Genomic DNA, 20,722 nt, shown 5'->3' on the forward strand with positions numbered 1-20,722 from the left:
CGTCACAAGTGGTTCACTAAAGGTGACAACTTGAAAATCGGTACTTTGGTACTCTTGAAAGAAGATAACAACGCACCGCTTCATTGGATCATGAGGCGCGTAGTTGCAGTGCACCCAGGAGATGACAACGTAGTAAGGGTGGCTACTGTGCGCACCTCAGGCGGGCTCTTTAAGAGAGCTGTGAGAAAGCTCTGTCCATTGCCAGAAGAAGAAGACTAAAATCGCAAAAAAGCCGGCCTCTGGCTTAATTAGTTTATTTTTTACCTACGTTTATTTTTATAAATTTTCTATATTTCTTTATATCTTCTTCATTTAATAGAGTTCTCGTCAGAAATTTATTACTTTAATTTACTCTACTATGTTCCGACGAATGTTCAACCATGTCTTTTACGAAATACCGTTACTATAATTAATATCGTTATTCGCTGTCACTAGGCATGTTATATACAAGTATGTACAATAGTTTATTGAAAGAGAGTCTTTCAAGGGAGGCGGGATGTTCTCGAGTAGAGCGCCGCTCTTGGAGAAAAAGACGAAGCTTAGCGAAAAAGAAGAGAGAGCGAGTAGTAAGCAATATGGCGGCTATCAGCAAACAACGAAAAACAAAGACTCATACATTTGTGCAATAAAAACAAGCATTTTCATTTATCGTAAACATAGGTTAAGAGTGGTTGTGTAAGCAAAACGGGGGTCCGCAGATGTACCCCTGAAATTATGGGAGCAAATAAACATCATTATAACATGGAATGGCTCGTATACCATTGAAGAAATTAAAGTCATCTTGTGCTGTAAAACAATTACTTTTTGTTTCGGCGAAGTTTTAATTTTATCTGCCTGCTGCGACGTATCATGTGAGACATATGATAAAAATGAATCGATTTTTCTGGTTGACTGGCGCGTAAAAAACATTAGAGGTGAAAAAATTAAAATGGCTTGTCCCCACCGCTCTCGCGACTGTTTAAATTTTCACTAGAAGTTCGGACGGCCAGTTCAATAGATGCAGTCATTATGTGCAACCGAGCATCAATTGATATTACTGATTCTGACCTTTCAATTTTAAAATCATCACATGGTAGATGGCACAAAATTATATAAGTATGATATTGTTAAATTTATGAAACGAATACAACGAATGAGGGAAATCGAGATGTCTTTTATTTTATGAATCGGAACACGTCAGTTTAGCTCCAAGTCTATAGACTAATTCTCTTTCTCTTTTTCCATGCACGTGTCAAGTGCACATTATTGTACACCGATGAATACAAATCTCTACTTACTACGAACCCGACTATATATTGAATTACAATAATAATTAGTTATTTACTGTCACATTATTTCCGTATTCGGAGTAATTTGCATTACATTACTCATAATAAGTACTGCAATAATGGTAATTGTCGAAAAAATTATAAAAACATAAAGACTTCTTGCACCAGGAATAACAAATAATCACAATATTATCGCATCCTGGTATTTCACAATGTGAGGAACAAGTTTCTCCGAACCCGAAGTCCACAGGATTTTCGAATCTTTCTGGCTACACTTCTGTGTAACCACTTTTAAACTAAGAATACTTGAAAAGGTTGACACATTGTGGAGATGATAATTGATTGTGAGTCAGGGATTGCAATTCAATAATTTTATCGCTCAGATGTAAATTTAGATCATAATTCATCAATAAAACACTGCCAGAGAAATGTCTGACAAAATTTTTCCACACCCTAAATCCTTAAACGTTGTTACGCCCCGACGTACCGCCTTGGCGTACCTTTTTCAAAATTCCATTTCATTTCATTTCTTTAATTTCTTCAATGCACAGATATCATTTTATCAAAATCTCATATTCTAATAACGGCGAGTTCCACCCCTCCTGGCAAAAGTCACGTAGAGACCAACGATGATCCCTAGTATAAGGTTCAACTTTATTCTATTTAACTGGTACCAAGAACTGAGATAGGAGACTGCTGAATTAGCATCAGTAGCGCTCAGCCTGGAAATATCCCTCTTTTTAAGTTAAAACTATAATCAATAACTAGGATAAACCACTACCTTTAGAACCACCAAATTAAAACAGATTACTTATTGGAATGTATGAATGAATGTGTGAACATTGCATGTAAATATCTTTTGTTCATATCTTCAATGTGTCACCGACGAGATTGAGAATCGTCGGAACACCGTCGAAGAGCGAGAAGTAACGCTGACCACGTGGATTTGGGCGCCAGGAGGACGCCCTCGCACCTCATTGGCTAATTACCGTTGTAACTAATTACAACTGCAGCTCCTTGGACCCTCGGGCCCAAGAAGCCGCGTCTTTCGTCTGTCAAGTCGCGAAGTGCGTGGACGTAAACCCGGATTAGCCCTCTCGAGCAAGAGTAGCGTTTGGAAAATCTTAGTTGTGACCGACCTAAAGTCTCGCGCTAATTCGTTAAATTCGAGCATTCAGTTATTCTGTTAATTGCAAAAGACTCACTATCTTCTACATTTCCATCTTTTCTGTTCTTTACTAAATCTCGTCATTTCGCGAATAGACATTTTTATGATATTCCATTTTCCTTAGTTAAAATTGAGTTCGGCCCTGATTCAAGCGAATCAGGTAATCTTAAGTAAAAAATAATAATAATTACACTATCATTTTTAATAAATAATCGTTCCAATCAATTTTAACTTATCATCAAAATCACAAACAGACACTTTCAAACTTTCGATAACAAGATATCATTCTAAATTCACAAAGACTAAGTGACCAGCGTTCAACATCATTCGATTCATCAACTCTTCCAAATTTGAGGTGAGGCCCCTGGTCCAGCATTCTACCGACGCAGACCGACACGATCCGACGGCTCTCAATCTCGTCGACCGATTCACCCAAAAGCTAAGTCAATCCGAGTGTTAACCCTCAAAAAATTAGACGAATTCTTGTTCACCTTGATAATCAAAACTACTTCAGTAAATTCACAAAAACCAAGCATAGAATTGGTGGCTAGCTTCACTACCCCCAATTAAATTCCACTTATTGTTTCCAAAAATTAACAAATAAGACTAAACGATTAAATATATATATATAAATATTTATATATATATTATATTAAACGATTTAAGATAATCTAAAAAGAGAGATACAATACAATTATCACGACCAGCTAGTTATAACCATCGTTCAGAGTAGATGTTCCTGGTACCAAATAATATTATCTTCTAGAATAGTATAACACACGATTTTTATAAACTTGAAAACTTTATGAATTGTTATTTTTGGCTCATATATATATTTATCACCATCGATTGTTACCAGATATTTCAATAACTAAATTGAACCAGAATATACTTCATCTTTTACCAGTTAAATCTTTTTAAACATTTATTTTGAGCGACCTTCTTCCCATTTTCTTTATTATAAAATAGCCTCAACTATTTAAACAAACCTCACAGACCTGTACAGGTCTATAGCGACACGATCCTACAAATTACCGGCTTACCGAAAGGTAAGTCTTTTCTTAGATTTAATTATTATTCATTGTCGTTACGTGGGAGCTAGATTATTCAATTAATCATAAACTACCACCGCTCAGTACACTCTCACCCCCACGTAACACAAGAATTGGTGGCAGCGGTGGGATACTGTTGCTAAAAGTGAGATTTGTTTGAATAAAAAAAAAAAAAAAAAAAAAAAAAAAAAAAATTTAGTTTTGTGTTAAAATTGAAAAACTGGTCAAACGCATGAAAAAACAAAGTATCTTTCTTTCTAGATAATAATTATATAATTAACGACAAATGGTGCATGAAACTCTGCGAATCATTATTTGTGTATTTGTTTGTATATGTCATAATATCCTGATATCGTATATTGCCGAATTTTCCACTGGTCATTTGTGTATTAGCTGTGTTCCCAATATTTGCCTAAAAATTGGCCTGAATTATTTCGTGTGCATAAACAACCTTTTTCGATTTTGAAATGCCTAACGAAACGGGAAACCAGAGCGCGGACCGAACCAATGTATCCGCTCTAGACGCGAGTAATGCGATGATGACGTCGATGGCGGAATGCTTCGCGCTACAACACAGTACATTAAATATTCCATATTTTGACGGGAAAAACATTCGTTTGAAAGATTTCTTGCAAGACGTGCAAAACGGTTCAGTGTATATTCCGCCGAATTCGGAAGGCGCATATGTAAAGTGCGTTCTAGGAAAATTGCAAGGAGCAGCTCGCGACAGTACATATGGCGAAACTTTCAATACGGTCAACGAATTGATAAAACATCTGAAAAGTCGATTTGCAGCTGAAAAGACTTATCCGTATTATCAACAAGAGATCGCGAATATACGGATGAAACGTGATGAAAACGTGAGCGATTTCTACGATCGATTAAAAATCTTGATTAGTGCAGCTCGCGTAGCTTTAGAAGACGAGTACGGAAAAACCGAAGTCGACGCGGTAATGAAAGTACTGCAAGTGAACGCGTTGGATGCTTATATTCGAGGACTACCTGAAGCTATCGAAAGATATGTTGAAGGACGTGTAAAGACATTGGAAGAAGCGTTTAAGCTAGCGCGAAAAACAGAAAATCGTATGCGTCAGGGAATAATATCTTCCGGAGAAACGCAGAGAGTACAAATTTCGCGACCGAACTCTCCAATGATCTATAACCAAAATAACGCGCCGCAATTGTATTCGAATTATGGCATCTCAGACGGAGCGGAGACACGCGCGAGAAGCCCGTCACCGAACGCGGCGATGTACAAACACCCGACGGCAAACGTCGCCGATCGACGATCACCCGAACCGAGGGGTTATTACCCATACGGCATGCCCGCTCACTCACAGCTTCAGTACCAGCAACCGCGTGGTTATCAATATCCGCCTTATTTTCCACAACACCCGTATTATTATCCGCCGATGACATATCCGTGTTTACCACCTTATGGATATCCGCCCACAATAAATCCTACATCGATTCCACAGAGATCGGGATCGCCGGGAGCAAATTTGAATACGAGCAGACCGAATTCGCCAAATTTAAACACCCGTTCATACGACCCGAATCAGCAGTCCGGTTTTAATCAAGCGAGGTTTGATAATTCGAACGTCAGAACACGGTCACCATCTCCGCGTAGAACGTCCGAATCAGCTGAATCTTTAAACTTGAACGCGACTCGTCGTCCGGACGCAACGGCGAGGTACGCGACGCCCGAGCGTCAACCGACGGTCCGTTTCGCGGAACCGCCGGCCGGTGCATTGATACGTGCGGACCAGATCGAGAATCGCCACTGATCAGGATGACAGCTCCTGAATTAAAAGAACACTCAGCTATTTTTCTAATAGACACCGGCGCAGATATCAGTCTAATTAAAGCTAATGTTTTACATCCTGACGTTTTAATCAGTGTAGACGAAATTTCTACGATTACGGGAATAACAACCGATAAAGTAAAAACTTTGGGAATAACAAATTTGACTTTACAAAACGAACCAAGTAAATTTCACGTCGTACGATCAACCTTTTTGCTAAATTGCGACGGTATATTAGGTAAAGATTATTTGCGCGAACGTAAGGCTGAGATCTCTTTCACACATAACACCTTGGTAACGAAAACTGACCCGATTAGACCGATACGATTTATCGGATACGAAGAACATTCCGATACCGAAACAAAACCGCAAAAACGATTCTTTAAAATTCGTGCGCGCACAAAGCAAGCCATTGGCATCGACGTAATCAGTTGTGGCACAAAAGAAGCATATTTGCCACGCGTAGAAACCATGGACGGAGTATACATTGGTGAGGCTGCAGTCTCGGTACAAGATGGCGTATGCCATGTTCTTGCAATTAATACCTTGGATAGAGATATTGAGATAGAGATTCCACCACAGGAAGTGATACCTTTTGAATATCACAACTTTCCGGAGGAGCATGAATATCACGATTCAAGTTCAGAAGACTTAAATTTAGAACCTGTAGTGACTGATCGATTTACAGAAATTCAATCAAAATTGCATTTAGATCATTTAAATATAGAGGAACGCGACCACGTATTAGATATCATTGAGGAATATCCAGAATTATTTCATTTACCTGGAGACAAATTAAAATTTACACCCGGAATTCAGCATTGTATACCAACAGAGGATGATATACCGATTAATACGCGACAATACCGGTTCCCTCCAATCCACAAAACTGAGATTGAAAACCAAATCAAAATTGAAATTGACAACGGAATAATAGTTCCTTCAAATTCACCGTATAATTCACCCGTGTGGATTGTACCCAAAAAACCCGATTCTGCGGGTAGAAAACGATGGCGCATGGTAATTGATTTTCGGAAATTGAATGAAAAGACAATTGGGGACGCGTATCCATTACCTAACATTACAGACATTCTTGATCATCTCGGTGAAGCGCGATATTTTTCAACTTTCGATCTTGCCAGCGGTTTCCAACAAATTGAAATGGACCCCCAAGATAGAGCAAAAACCGCATTCACAACACCAAACGGTCATTACGAATATCTCAGAATGCCTGAAGGGCTTAAAAACGCGCCCGCTACATTTCAAAGATTAATGGATCAAACATTACGCGGACTACAAGGTGTCGAAGTTTTCGTTTATTTAGACGACATCGTAGTTTATGCAAAGAATTTAGAAGAACACGGGAAGAAAATCCGCCGGTTATTTAACAAATTAAAGGACGCTAAATTAACGTTACAACCAGATAAATGTGAATTCCTAAAAACAGAAGTGGCTTATTTAGGCCACATTATTGGCAGATCAGGAGTTAGACCGGACCCGAAGAAAATTACCGCGGTTCGACATTTTCCACAACCTAAAAATCCTAAGAACATTAGACAATTTCTGGGACTAGCCGGTTACTACAGGCGTTTTATTAAAAATTTTGCTGGAAAAGCTAGGCCTCTTACAGACCTATTAAAGAAGGAATCACCATTTATTTGGGGTAAAGATCAAAAGAAAAGTTTCAAAATTTTAAGGAAGTGTCTATGCCAATATCCTATCTTGCAGTACCCAAATTTTAAAAAGCAATTCACGTTAACTACCGACGCATCCGACTATGCAATCGGAGCCGTTTTGAGCCAGGAAGTGGACGATTATGACATGCCCGTCGCCTACCTGTCTCGTGCTCTGAGCAAAGCGGAACAAAATTATTTCACAACTGAGAAGGAGTGTTTAGCAGCTCTATATGCAGTACTACATTTTCGACCTTACCTTTATGGCCGAAAATTCACACTGGTTAGTGATCATGAGCCATTACGCTGGATCGACTCGATTAAAGATCCCGGGCAGCGACTAATACGATGGAGGCTCAAGTTACGAGATTACGAGTATGAATTCAAACACAAGGCTGGACGACTTAACAGTAACGCAGATGCATTGTCGCGCAACCCAGTCCCTGTTACCGACGGCATTAACCAATCGTCGGAGTCATCTGATAGCGGAAACGATAGTGACAACCCAATAATTAAATCTGTAGATTCATTTCCAAAGTATTCAGACTATTTGAAAATAATTAGAACAGCTGATATTGAAAATCCAAACATTATTGAAGTACACGAAAGCGTTTTCGATAGACTTGACAATTATGCGCATACCGTTTCTGTAGATCTTGAAATGAGTTCCGGTATAGCAAGCGATTTTAGGAAAAAGTATGGGGTACCGGAACACCTTCGCAGTCAAGCTGATATGCATTCAGTAGCTAAATTAGAACTGCCAGATCAGAAAATTTATTACATTATGACAAAATTAAACTTTTGGGACAAACCAGAATATGAAGACATGTACCTCAGTCTGATCAATTTTCGGAAAATTTTAGAGGATGACTCTGTTAAAACAGTTAGAATACCTAGAATGGGATGCGGTCTAGATAAACTAGCATGGAACAAGGTAAGAACCATGTAACGATTCATTTTTGGAGGAACGGGAATCAAAATTTTTGCTTGTACAAATTTAAAATTAATAGAAAATCAAAAACTCCAAACGATATTTGCTATTATGAACCCTTGGTCAAACTTGAAGGTCAGGAGTAAACCGAACCAATGGAAGATATTACCCATCGATTCGAAAATTTCAAAATTACCTGCTCCAAAAATAAAGCGACCATTAGCTAAATCAGACTCAGTCCCAAGGAAAAAATCAGCTGACGAAACATTCTGTCCAAAAACAAAGACTACCATAGAGCGTGATGAGAACGCGATCTCAACAAGAACTCGATCGAGAGCTAGGACAACAGCAGGAAGTAGGCAAGCTGTTTCTGAAGACTCATCCGACGATGAATCTTCCAAACCGCCGGCCTACCGGAGGCAAAGAAGTTTATTACCGAATTTAGGTCTTGAACAACCTACTACATCCCAGGGAACACAACAACCTGAACAAACAGACATTCAGACTGACGCACGAACTGACGACGACGTTGAATCTGATTCTGAGCCTGAAAATATAACAGTAAAATTAAAATCACCGCGTGATAGAGATAGCGATTCGGATGATGATGTATTTTTGCAAACAGAAGCGAGTCGTAAAGCTAAATTATCTATAGATCCTAAAGAATTAAGGAAATCATTTGACCTCTTTAATAAATCTTTGCGCGAAAGAAGTAATCTGAATCCGAAGGAGTTGCAAGATTCATTTGAACTCTTTGACAAGACCTTGCACGAGAGGAGTCTTCTAGACAACTCCAGTAACTCGGATGCAGATGAAGTAGAATTACCAGGACATATATCAGAGGGTGAAGAATTAGACGAAACCATACGTGAGGTACTCGACGAAAAAGACGAGACGGATGACGACGAACTGAATAAAAAAATTGAGAGATTTTTAGAAAAAGTTAAGAGAAATCAAGGAGACAATAGCGAGGCTGGACAGACTAATACCAATCAAAATAATTTGAATGAAACAGTAGTTAGTCGACCTTTGCAGAAATCGGCATTACCAACACCTACAGTCGCACCCAGACCAATAGCACTCTCAACCCCGTATCCTTTGAATATGATACCTGAGTTGAATGAGACGGGGGACATTTCAGTGAAAAGCAAGATCAGCAAAACGCCAAGGCGTTTACAGCCGCAACTAGAATTCCGAGATTTACCAACGCAAATTGAAATTACGGAAAGTATACCACCAGATTTAGAAACAGTATCGCCATTAAAATTTCCCAAAACAGGTTACCATTCAGGGAATAGAATCTCATTCAGTCGTGAAAATTTGACATACAGAAAAGACAATTATGTACATTTCATATCAATAGATTCAGAATTTTCTACACCAGTCAGCAGACTATTAAACGATTTGGAATTAATAAATGCAGACGATCATCGTGATGCAAAACCAAAATTAGGCCAAGTTATTATAACAAAAACGGGAAAATATAGCATATTTAGCCTCGTAGTTAAAAGAAAACATTTTGACAAAATAGAATTACATAACGTCAAGGTAGCTTTGGGAAATTTGAAAACGACTTTACTAGATCTGAAAATAAAAACATTTAGAATTTCAAAATTAGGGGATATGACTGACGAACTATCAATAGACATCTCAAATTTATTAATATATATTTTTGAGGACGAAGACATAGACATTACCATCTGTTCAGGTATAACCGAGATACCACCATCAGAAATACGACTGGGCATAATTTCGGAAATGCATAGTGGACTAATGGGAGGACACAAAGGCGTGACCAAAACATACCGAAGAATCCGCGAAAGATTTTATTGGCCACGAATGAGAGAGGATATCAGTAATTTCATTCGAAGATGCGAAAGCTGTCAAGAACAAAAGCTAGTTCGCGTAAAGACTAGGGAGCCAATGCTAATAACGGACACTCCATCTGAGCCGTTTCAGAAAATTTCACTAGATACAGTAGGTCCACTTCCGCAGACCCCTAGTGGCAACAAGCATATCTTAACTATGCAGGATAATTTGACAAAATTTTGTATCGCCGTGCCTATTCCCGATATAAGAGCTGAGACAGTGGCTCATGCAATGGTAAAACATCTGATTTTGCAATTTGGATCGCCTAAAACCATTCTAACAGATCGAGGAACAAGTTTTGTAAATAAACTATTACAAGAATTAGCTAAACTTTTCAAAATTAAACACATTACTACTTCCAGTTATCGACCGCAATCAAATGGCGCATTAGAACGTAGTCACATTGTTTTAACAGAGTACATTAAACATTATATTAATGAGTTTGACGATTGGGATGAACTAGTTCAATTTGCTATGTTTTCATACAATACGGCAGTTCATGAAGCCACAAACTTCACACCGTATGAGCTAGTTTTCGGAAGAATAGCGCGCTGTCCAACTTCGTTTGATACTGAGGAAAACCGTTTAACGTACAACTCGTATCTTGAAGACCTAATAATCAGATTAAACGAAATGCAGGCCTTGGCTGCGAACAACTTAGTGCAGGCGAAGGAAAGGTCGAAAATGTATTACGATCGGACAGTACATCCGTTCAAAGGCAAAGCGGGAGACATGGTACGCGTACAGATAGAAGCTAGAAAAGGAAAATTTAGCAAGCGATACCAGGGTCCATATAGAATTGTTAAAGTCTTGGAAAACAATAACGTAGTATTAGAAGGTAACAACGGTGAAAGATTCATTAAACATGTAGACAAACTCGAATTGGCTTACTGATGGAACGCATTGTAGACTGATTAATGCGATTACAAATATGAGATTGGGAGTAATGAACATTCATTTTCGAGGGAAACGAACTTGGAGGACTACATGATCACATCATTTACCAACAACCCTGGGATATTTCTAAGTAATTTTAAGCTTAACGCCAACGGATGGGGCGTGACCAACCGCAACGAGGGATATTCAACTGTAACTAGCTCTAAGTTTGAAGCCTAACACCTAAGAGGGAAGTTCAGCGATGAACTTGATCTGCCCTTAGAGTTTGTTCAGAAGCTTTTGAATGGATCAACTCAGTGTGATGTTAACCTTGAAACCTTTCCTTTCTTTCAAATTCCTTTCATTCCAAATTAATGTTAAAAATGCTACAGTATATTAGAAAAAATGACCATTGGAACTTCGGCAATTATTTAAGGCAAATGGCAATTTGGTGAAAACTTTTACAAAACCTAACAGGAGAAAAGGCGAGTTCGAGTGGCTGAATGCAGTCGACGAGCTGTTTGGGTCCAGAATGCACTACTCCAAAGGAACCCAGATGCCAAAACAAGGCAGCACTTAAAAGTACTGCCAGGATTCCTGTTCGTCAACCTATTAATGAGTATCCGCTACGAGGGTACACATACGACTACGACTCTCAGTGGGTCACATGATACTGGGCCCACCACAAAGATCTAAATGCACGGAATCCGGCCTCTACCAAGGCGTAAGGCTCTCCAGCTAGCCGAGCATCCAGATCTCGTTCACCAATCAGAGGACACGGTACACCTGATGTTCAGCAGCGCCAAAGCCAAATGTCAACCAACGCAGAACACACTAGCCGTTCCACCAACGTTTCGCATAAGTCATTTTCGCTATGAAGAACTCGGCTGACCAGTCTCACTGATCATAGAGAGTTATTCTCCCGCCGACCTTACATCCTAAATTGCGGTAGCAGCGATTGTCACCATGTTATAAAATATTCCACCTTTAATCATGATATTACTCCCTTACGTTAGCCTAAGATGTAGTTGTCCTTAATGTAAAGGCCGGTTGACCAGTTTACTGATCACAGAGAGTTATTCTCCCGCCGACCTTACATCCTAGATTGTGATAGCAACGATTGTCACCATGTTATAAAATATACCACCTTTAATCATGTTATTACTCCCTTACGTTAACCTAAGATATAGTTGTCGGTAATGTGAAGGCCGGCTGACCAGTTTACTGATCACAGAGAGCTACTCTCCCGCCGACCTGAAATTTGTTTTTATATCTATATAATACCTTAACTCATCATCATCTTTGTCACACTGTCACACACACACATACATTATCATTTTGATTACTCTCAATTTCTGTATACCTACTAGCCTTTAATTATTCATCAACGGGGACGTTGATGGTTTCTAAGTGGGGAGGGATGTTACGCCCCGACGTACCGCCTTGGCGTACCTTTTTCAAAATTCCATTTCATTTCATTTCTTTAATTTCTTCAATGCACAGATATCATTTTATCAAAATCTCATATTCTAATAACGGCGAGTTCCACCCCTCCTGGCAAAAGTCACGTAGAGACCAACGATGATCCCTAGTATAAGGTTCAACTTTATTCTATTTAACTGGTACCAAGAACTGAGATAGGAGACTGCTGAATTAGCATCAGTAGCGCTCAGCCTGGAAATATCCCTCTTTTTAAGTTAAAACTATAATCAATAACTAGGATAAACCACTACCTTTAGAACCACCAAATTAAAACAGATTACTTATTGGAATGTATGAATGAATGTGTGAACATTGCATGTAAATATCTTTTGTTCATATCTTCAATGTGTCACCGACGAGATTGAGAATCGTCGGAACACCGTCGAAGAGCGAGAAGTAACGCTGACCACGTGGATTTGGGCGCCAGGAGGACGCCCTCGCACCTCATTGGCTAATTACCGTTGTAACTAATTACAACTGCAGCTCCTTGGACCCTCGGGCCCAAGAAGCCGCGTCTTTCGTCTGTCAAGTCGCGAAGTGCGTGGACGTAAACCCGGATTAGCCCTCTCGAGCAAGAGTAGCGTTTGGAAAATCTTAGTTGTGACCGACCTAAAGTCTCGCGCTAATTCGTTAAATTCGAGCATTCAGTTATTCTGTTAATTGCAAAAGACTCACTATCTTCTACATTTCCATCTTTTCTGTTCTTTACTAAATCTCGTCATTTCGCGAATAGACATTTTTATGATATTCCATTTTCCTTAGTTAAAATTGAGTTCGGCCCTGATTCAAGCGAATCAGGTAATCTTAAGTAAAAAATAATAATAATTACACTATCATTTTTAATAAATAATCGTTCCAATCAATTTTAACTTATCATCAAAATCACAAACAGACACTTTCAAACTTTCGATAACAAGATATCATTCTAAATTCACAAAGACTAAGTGACCAGCGTTCAACATCATTCGATTCATCAACTCTTCCAAATTTGAGGTGAGGCCCCTGGTCCAGCATTCTACCGACGCAGACCGACACGATCCGACGGCTCTCAATCTCGTCGACCGATTCACCCAAAAGCTAAGTCAATCCGAGTGTTAACCCTCAAAAAATTAGACGAATTCTTGTTCACCTTGATAATCAAAACTACTTCAGTAAATTCACAAAAACCAAGCATAGAATTGGTGGCTAGCTTCACTACCCCCAATTAAATTCCACTTATTGTTTCCAAAAATTAACAAATAAGACTAAACGATTAAATATATATATATAAATATTTATATATATATTATATTAAACGATTTAAGATAATCTAAAAAGAGAGATACAATACAATTATCACGACCAGCTAGTTATAACCATCGTTCAGAGTAGATGTTCCTGGTACCAAATAATATTATCTTCTAGAATAGTATAACACACGATTTTTATAAACTTGAAAACTTTATGAATTGTTATTTTTGGCTCATATATATATTTATCACCATCGATTGTTACCAGATATTTCAATAACTAAATTGAACCAGAATATACTTCATCTTTTACCAGTTAAATCTTTTTAAACATTTATTTTGAGCGACCTTCTTCCCATTTTCTTTATTATAAAATAGCCTCAACTATTTAAACAAACCTCACAGACCTGTACAGGTCTATAGCGACACGATCCTACAAATTACCGGCTTACCGAAAGGTAAGTCTTTTCTTAGATTTAATTATTATTCATTGTCGTTACGTGGGAGCTAGATTATTCAATTAATCATAAACTACCACCGCTCAGTACACTCTCACCCCCACGTAACAACGTCAAGGGGTTGGATCTCTCCGGTTGTTCCTTTAGGGATAATCTTCAATGTAACGTCTTTATTCGAAGGTGTTGTCTCACGTACAGCTGCAGGGCAGTGGCCACTCCATGAATCAATCAATAGTACACTTTCTGAACCAACGTTGGGGAAAAAAACATGTTGCAACCAAGTTTTAAAACGTTTTGAAAATATAATAATATAATATTTACTACTGTACACACAACTTTTTTATTTCCATAAGTGAATATGCATGAAATTTATAACCCATTTGTACGTGAAGTAAGTTTACCGGACTTCGATACTTCTATGTACACATTATCTGGTCTAAACAATGTATATTGCACAATTGGACCGAACATACATGACCGAATATTTTGGTTCTTTTAGGACCAAAAAAAGTGGGGAAAGAAGTATTCCTTCAGCTGATATAATTGACTGAATTGTCTAACTGTGTGTAGTAGAAGCAGCTGACTGCACTAGACATTCCACCTTCTTTTTTCCTTGGACTGCTAAATTTCTTCCAGAATGCATCTCCAATTCGAAACCACTTTGATCTGAATTATACACTTTCGATAAACCGTGTACTTTTATATTTTGCTTTACACCTTGTACAAATTGTTCAGCTGGTTCTCTCAAACTTTCGGCATTTTCAATCGTTTTTTTTTGGTAATGAATTTATTAATTTTCCTCGATACAATACGATGGGCACTTTTGATTCAATTCACTCAATGTTCAGATGCTTTAAACCGAAAGTCTAGATGGCCTATTTCTTTTTGGGCTTGTAGCGCCCACCTTCGTAAATCACTATCGGGCACTGGTAATCCAGCATCAACAGCGAATTCGAAGTTCCGCCATCTGTAGTCCACAAATTTCCTCGTTACTTACAGGCGTTTGAGTAATATAAATCGCTTGAAATGTTGTCACAAGTAACTGTATAACGTTGAAGGGATTGATTTTCATCTTTGTTGTGGAAAAGCATTAATGCACTTTCAAATTCAATTTAATCAAAACAATTTATGTAAACACACCACTGCCGATTTAAGAATATGAACTGAAAGCTGGCAGCATACAATGCTTCCAAAATTGCAAGGTCAGAATCAATAATATCAATTGATGCTCGGCTGCACATAATGACTGCATCTATTGAACTGGCCGCCCGAACTTCCAGTGAGAATTTAAACAGTCGCGAGAGCGGCGGGGACAAACTATTTTAATTTTTTTACCTCTAATGTTTTTTACGCACCAGTCAACCAGAAAAACTGATTCATTTTTATCATATGTCTCGTATGATACGTCGCAACAGGCAGATAAAATTAAAACTTCGCCGAAACAGAAAGTAATTGTTTTGCATCACAAGATAACTTTAATTTCTTCAATGGTATACAAGCCATTCCATGTTAACTTTCCGATTTTTTTCAATGTTTTGGAAAAGAATAATAAACAAAGTCCTAAATATTTACAGAATTAGCCATGTTGATTCCAAAATTGTAAGCTCGCAATCGATTCCAGTAACCTCACAAACTACTAAAATACCGGGCTCCGAAAGATTTCACGAGCGTAAAAGAAACTATGCCAGAAACTGGTCGGCAATTTGTGGGCGTGGTTTTTGTTATAAATAAATGTTTTGTAACCGAAATTTATTGAAACGAAGAAGCTCCTAGATTGTTGCTTATAAAGAGCTTTGTAATGTTAAATAAGACGAATTGAAGTAAAATAGTGCGATTCTAATGTGAATTCGGCTGCACGTGTATAAGGATAGTTCACCCCCTAAGTGACGTTATTTCGAAAAACGCAAAAACACGTATCCCCTACTTTTTTCTGCTGTTTAAAATGCATTAATTTCATTAAAATCCAAACAATAGTTTTTTAGTTATAAACATTTTTCAACTTTCAACCCCTATAATTTTCGACTATTTAATCCTGTCGTAACCGGCCAAAATGCATTTTTCGTGATTCGTCATAGGAATTATTCTCCAATTGGTTTCATTCAAATATCTCAACTGGAAGTATGTGAAACTATGAAATAACCACTGAGGATGCCCAACTTTGGATGCTGATTTCACCCCTGTAATGATTCAAATATAACTGCGCAATGAACACCGCACGAGCGGATAAGGTTCCCAGGGAGTGGGACACCTGGTCACAAATTTAAAATTGAAGGAGTTTTTTGGTCTACGCTCTCTAGGAGGAAGGAGGTGCGGAGGTTCCTCTCTCTGAAATTAAGTCTTAACAGATCGAAAATCGACGAACGAATAATAATAAAGTAAATTTAAACTACAAGGACGAACATTTCAAATTAATTATTATACACTCCAAAAGTCAAGCCAAATATAAAGAGAGACGATGTAAAACGAAGAAACAACAAAAGTGAAATCCAAGAATACAGTGCCTCGACGAAAGACAGATATTTACAATTATTTATAATTTCAACAATATACACACGGAATGAATGAATTGTGGAATGGATGATGAATGAATTTTAAACCAAATAACCGCTCGTGTTTTAATGTATTTATAATTAAATTTAATTGCACTCTGCTATTCGTACCTTATGAAATATACTTAATATTGATTACGGATAATTTTCAATTTTCAAAAAAGTCTTATAATTTGGCGCCCAACGCGAAGGCTCGAAAGCTGGCAAAAGTGTGAACAATTAGAGGTTAAGATAGAATTAAGAATTTAAAATTAATTGCATGGGTAGAGTAAAACGAACTCCAGTTTCTAGACCAAAAACTACACGTAGCGGCCAAAATATTCAATATATTAACATGGCACCTGGTTCGACAAATTAAAATTCAGACCGTGAAGACAATGCGACTGGAGGTGAAGGAGGTGATGATTTGAACAAATTGAGACTAGAACGACAAGAATTGGCTAACCAACAAAACGAATTGGACAAGTCTTTGCGTGATAAGCAACAGCAGGACGCGATGATGGCAGAAATTCGATGTCCGACGGAAGAAAATGATGGACAACGTCAATTGGTAGAAAGATTGTCGGCAGTAGAACCAATTCAACAAAATCAAAATATTGAAGGAAGGTTAGTAAGAGGATTGATAAACCACTTTCAATCATTTCAAATAGAGATAAAAGTACCTGAATTTTCTGTGGAGGATAAGACAAATCCTAGAGAATTTTTAAATGACTTAGAAAGATATTTCGATGTGAAACACGTACCGACTGAACAAAAAATATAAGTCATTCATGGTGCATTAAATGGTAGAGCTCAAATTTGGTTTGATGAAAAAAAAAAGTAGGTTTAACGATTAGGAATGTTTTAAAACTGCATTTTTGAAAGAATTTTATTCCGTAGCTATAAGAATCAGGGGAAAAAATCGTCGGTCGATGCGTGAATTCAAAGGGAGTGAAAATAATTTGAAAACTTATTTTTTAAAACAAACTAAAGAAGCTCAGTATTTTGAACCCAAATTGTCGGATTACGAAATAAATTACAGTATTATCCAACAACTGCCGATTGAAGTGAGGGAATCGTTAGTTGCAATTGATTTTTCCGACAATAATAAAGTTGAAGCCGCGTTAGCTCAGCTAGATTTAGCTTATGAAGAAAGAGAACGTGAGAAACCTCGAAATTCACAGTCTTATAGCAACAATTCGTATAATACCAGCGAAATCAATAAACCAGGTCATATTAACGCACAACCGAAATATCAACAGATTAGTCAACATAACGGGATATCTACAAATCCAAATTTTCAAAATACTGTACCAACAGCTGTTAGTGTTTGTTTACCAAACACAAGTTATCCGCCACCTACTTACTTTGGACAAAATCAAAGGTCGAATGCATATCATTTACAAACAACGAATCATAATAATAACAATAGTAATAACCAACGACAAAATTTAAACTGACTATCGGCGCGTTGAATCAAGATCCAATAACGTGTCGTGACCCTTTTGATTGTATTACGGACCTATTTTATGATGTAACTGGTACTGAAAAAAATGTCCAAGAAAATTCAAGATTAACTGTACCAAAATGTCCACATATCTTAGTTACTGTTTTGGGGATTAAAATACATACACTTCTTGATACTGTCAAGTGACATGTATATCCGAAGAATTTTTCAATCGATTAATGACAACAATAAATTTAGATAGTCTCCCGGTTAGAAGAGTAATGGTAATCACAGCTATTGGACGAAAAACTATAACTGTTAAAAAACAAGTTTTCTTACAATTGCATTTGGCAAATCAAGTTATAGAATATTCATGTCTTGTAATTCCACATTTATCTAATCGTATAATACTTGGTAATGATTGGTTATTGAAAAACGAAGTGATAATAAATTGCAAAGATCGTATGTTAGAAGTTAACGGCGCGGCGGCGTTCATATCGGTATACCAACGGTGTTGTTTGATTTGGAACCTTTAAATAAATTGGTATCCTCTACAAATAATGGAGTAACTTTAATTCAAATGATAAATATGCAAAATGTTAATTTAGATTTAAGCGATGCAAATGATGAATTTGTTATTGATGAAGAAAATTGTGGAGTTGATGTGTTGATTCATAATGAACAACCACACTGCCATTTCGAAAATGAAGTTGAATTGATAATTGATGAAAATAATATTTTTAATGATAAAAATGTTGATATACAGCATCTCAATTGTGAAATGTATAAAAACAATTTACCTCGTGAAAATGATTTTATTAGGTTAGTTAAAGCAATTGAAATAAATAATAATCATAAACAAGTACAAGAAACAAATGAGGTAACAAGATCTCAAAATTTAAAGAAAGATGAAAGATTTTTAATAAATGGAGAGAATACATAATTTTTTTAAAGAGTTTTCAAACTTCGTGCATAGTCTAACGACACTAAGTAATGTACAGATTGAAACTGTTTGCGCACTTCTTAAAAAGTACCAAGTTTTGTTTTCCAATAAACCCGGATGTACTCAAGTATATCAACATGAGATCAAAGTAACTAAACCAAATCCAATCGTACGAAAAACTTATCCAATTCCTTTAGCTTTGCGAGAGTTGGTAGACAAAGAGATAAAAAATTATGATAGCTATGGAAAGATTATTCTTGATGTGGATGATCTAGTTTTATTAAAGGTACCATTACCATCTAATGCAGCTGATAGAGTAACTCGTAATTTTTTTCACATATGAGGGATTCTCCGTCAACTCGGCTACTTTTTTTTCGACCATCTCAGATCTGCCCCATAATTGGTTATATCAAAGTACTACTAAAAGGTACTCTATGTGAATTTTTTCAGATTTTTTAATTAATTTTTTTACACCGGAACCTCGACCGAATTTGTGTGGCTTCATTTTTTTTACCCTAGAACCTCGATCCGTGCCACTCTGGCGATTTTTTGGCGATTTTGTCACACATATGGGCTATTCCGCGTCAACCGGATCAGTCATCTCTCAGATATTTTTTTAATTTGGCATGTGGCTTGTGTAGGGGGAGTTAGATTTTTGCGCCAAAGCGCGAATCTCATAATGCAAAATTCGATTTTTTATTAACAATAACAAATTACACTTCCATTTTTTTCAAAAATTCATAACTTCGGCAAAAAATTAGATACAATATTTTTTTTTTTCAAATTACGCGGAAAGCTCCATAGAATTTAAAAAAAAATACGAAATGGTAAAAAAGAGTTGTTATCAATTGTTTATTTAACAATTAATTTTTCAAATATTTTTAAAACAGTGACTGAGACGACCATAAAATTTTTTTAAAATTCTGACATGTTCCTTGAACTGTACTACCACCTGTGAATTAATTCCAGAGGGGCGTTTTTCTTCGTTTTCGAGTAAAAAATCATTAAAGGTGTTGATGCGCATGAAATTGCGGCGCGCCGAGTCTCTACGTAATGGCGGGCGGCCGGTTGCCGTCCACCGCTACCCTGCGGTGGCGTCGCAGCGTTATTTTAGAGTCATTTTCACGATGTAGGACATGATTGAAGAATCTGAAAAAAATACTGTACCTTCACAAGGCCTACTCAAAGCGATAAGTGAAGTTTCAAGAATGTGTTTTTCACCGTTTTTTTATTACAGAGATTCAAAATAACGGTTTCACACCATGATAGTGCACATAAATGATAATAATTACATAACTTGCTACTTATTTTAGTACTGATAATCACCCCCGAAGATATGTGGAAGCTGCGAAATGAACGCACTTACAATTATACATTTCATACAAATAAATCGCTTATTGTATGGATACAATCTATTAATCTTTGATCAAACTGGGCATTAAACTTAGAATGTGAGCAAAAGTTTTCGTCATGACTTACATGGCTATCTTAGCGCATAGATTTACGGGTGAATGACTCATCAGAGGAAGAGTAAACCCTACATTCTACAGTTTTTATTGACAGAGGTAAAAATGAATGGAATCGCCGAGTGCCTTCGACCGTTATTGCTTGGTTCAATCGCGGCTTCAATAATTTTTCATGTCCTTCATGTTCGCTGTTGCTGCAGAAGTCAAACATGATATTTTTCAATGCACTCGCACTCCATTCGAATAATTGCCTTGGAGTCAAAATATGATTTTCATTGGGCCGCTGTAGGCTTGCACGTGCAGCAAATCTTTTCACAGTTCCACCAATGCTATCACATGGATTTTTTCCATGTGACGTTGCAAAGAAATGCCATTCAGCCTCGACATTAAAGTCGTCAAAATGATGAGTCAAATTGATGAAGTTACTTTTATTTTTATATTGTGCACTAGCACCGTCAGTAAAATAAATCATTTTTTTGATAACTTCACTACCGAAGAACTCAAAAAGCCTACTGATTAGTTTCTTCT

General features: G+C 37.3%; 1 protein-coding gene across 3 annotated transcripts in view; it reads right to left on the bottom strand.

The window, feature by feature from the left end:
- Window positions 1-20,722, bottom strand: part of LOC107224514 (transmembrane protein 135) — a 74,471-nt gene that overhangs the window by 45,846 nt on the left and 7,903 nt on the right. The window lies entirely within an intron of this gene.

This window comes from Neodiprion lecontei, chromosome 5 (genome assembly GCF_021901455.1).
Source record: "Neodiprion lecontei isolate iyNeoLeco1 chromosome 5, iyNeoLeco1.1, whole genome shotgun sequence".
NCBI lineage: Eukaryota > Metazoa > Arthropoda > Insecta > Hymenoptera > Diprionidae > Neodiprion > Neodiprion lecontei.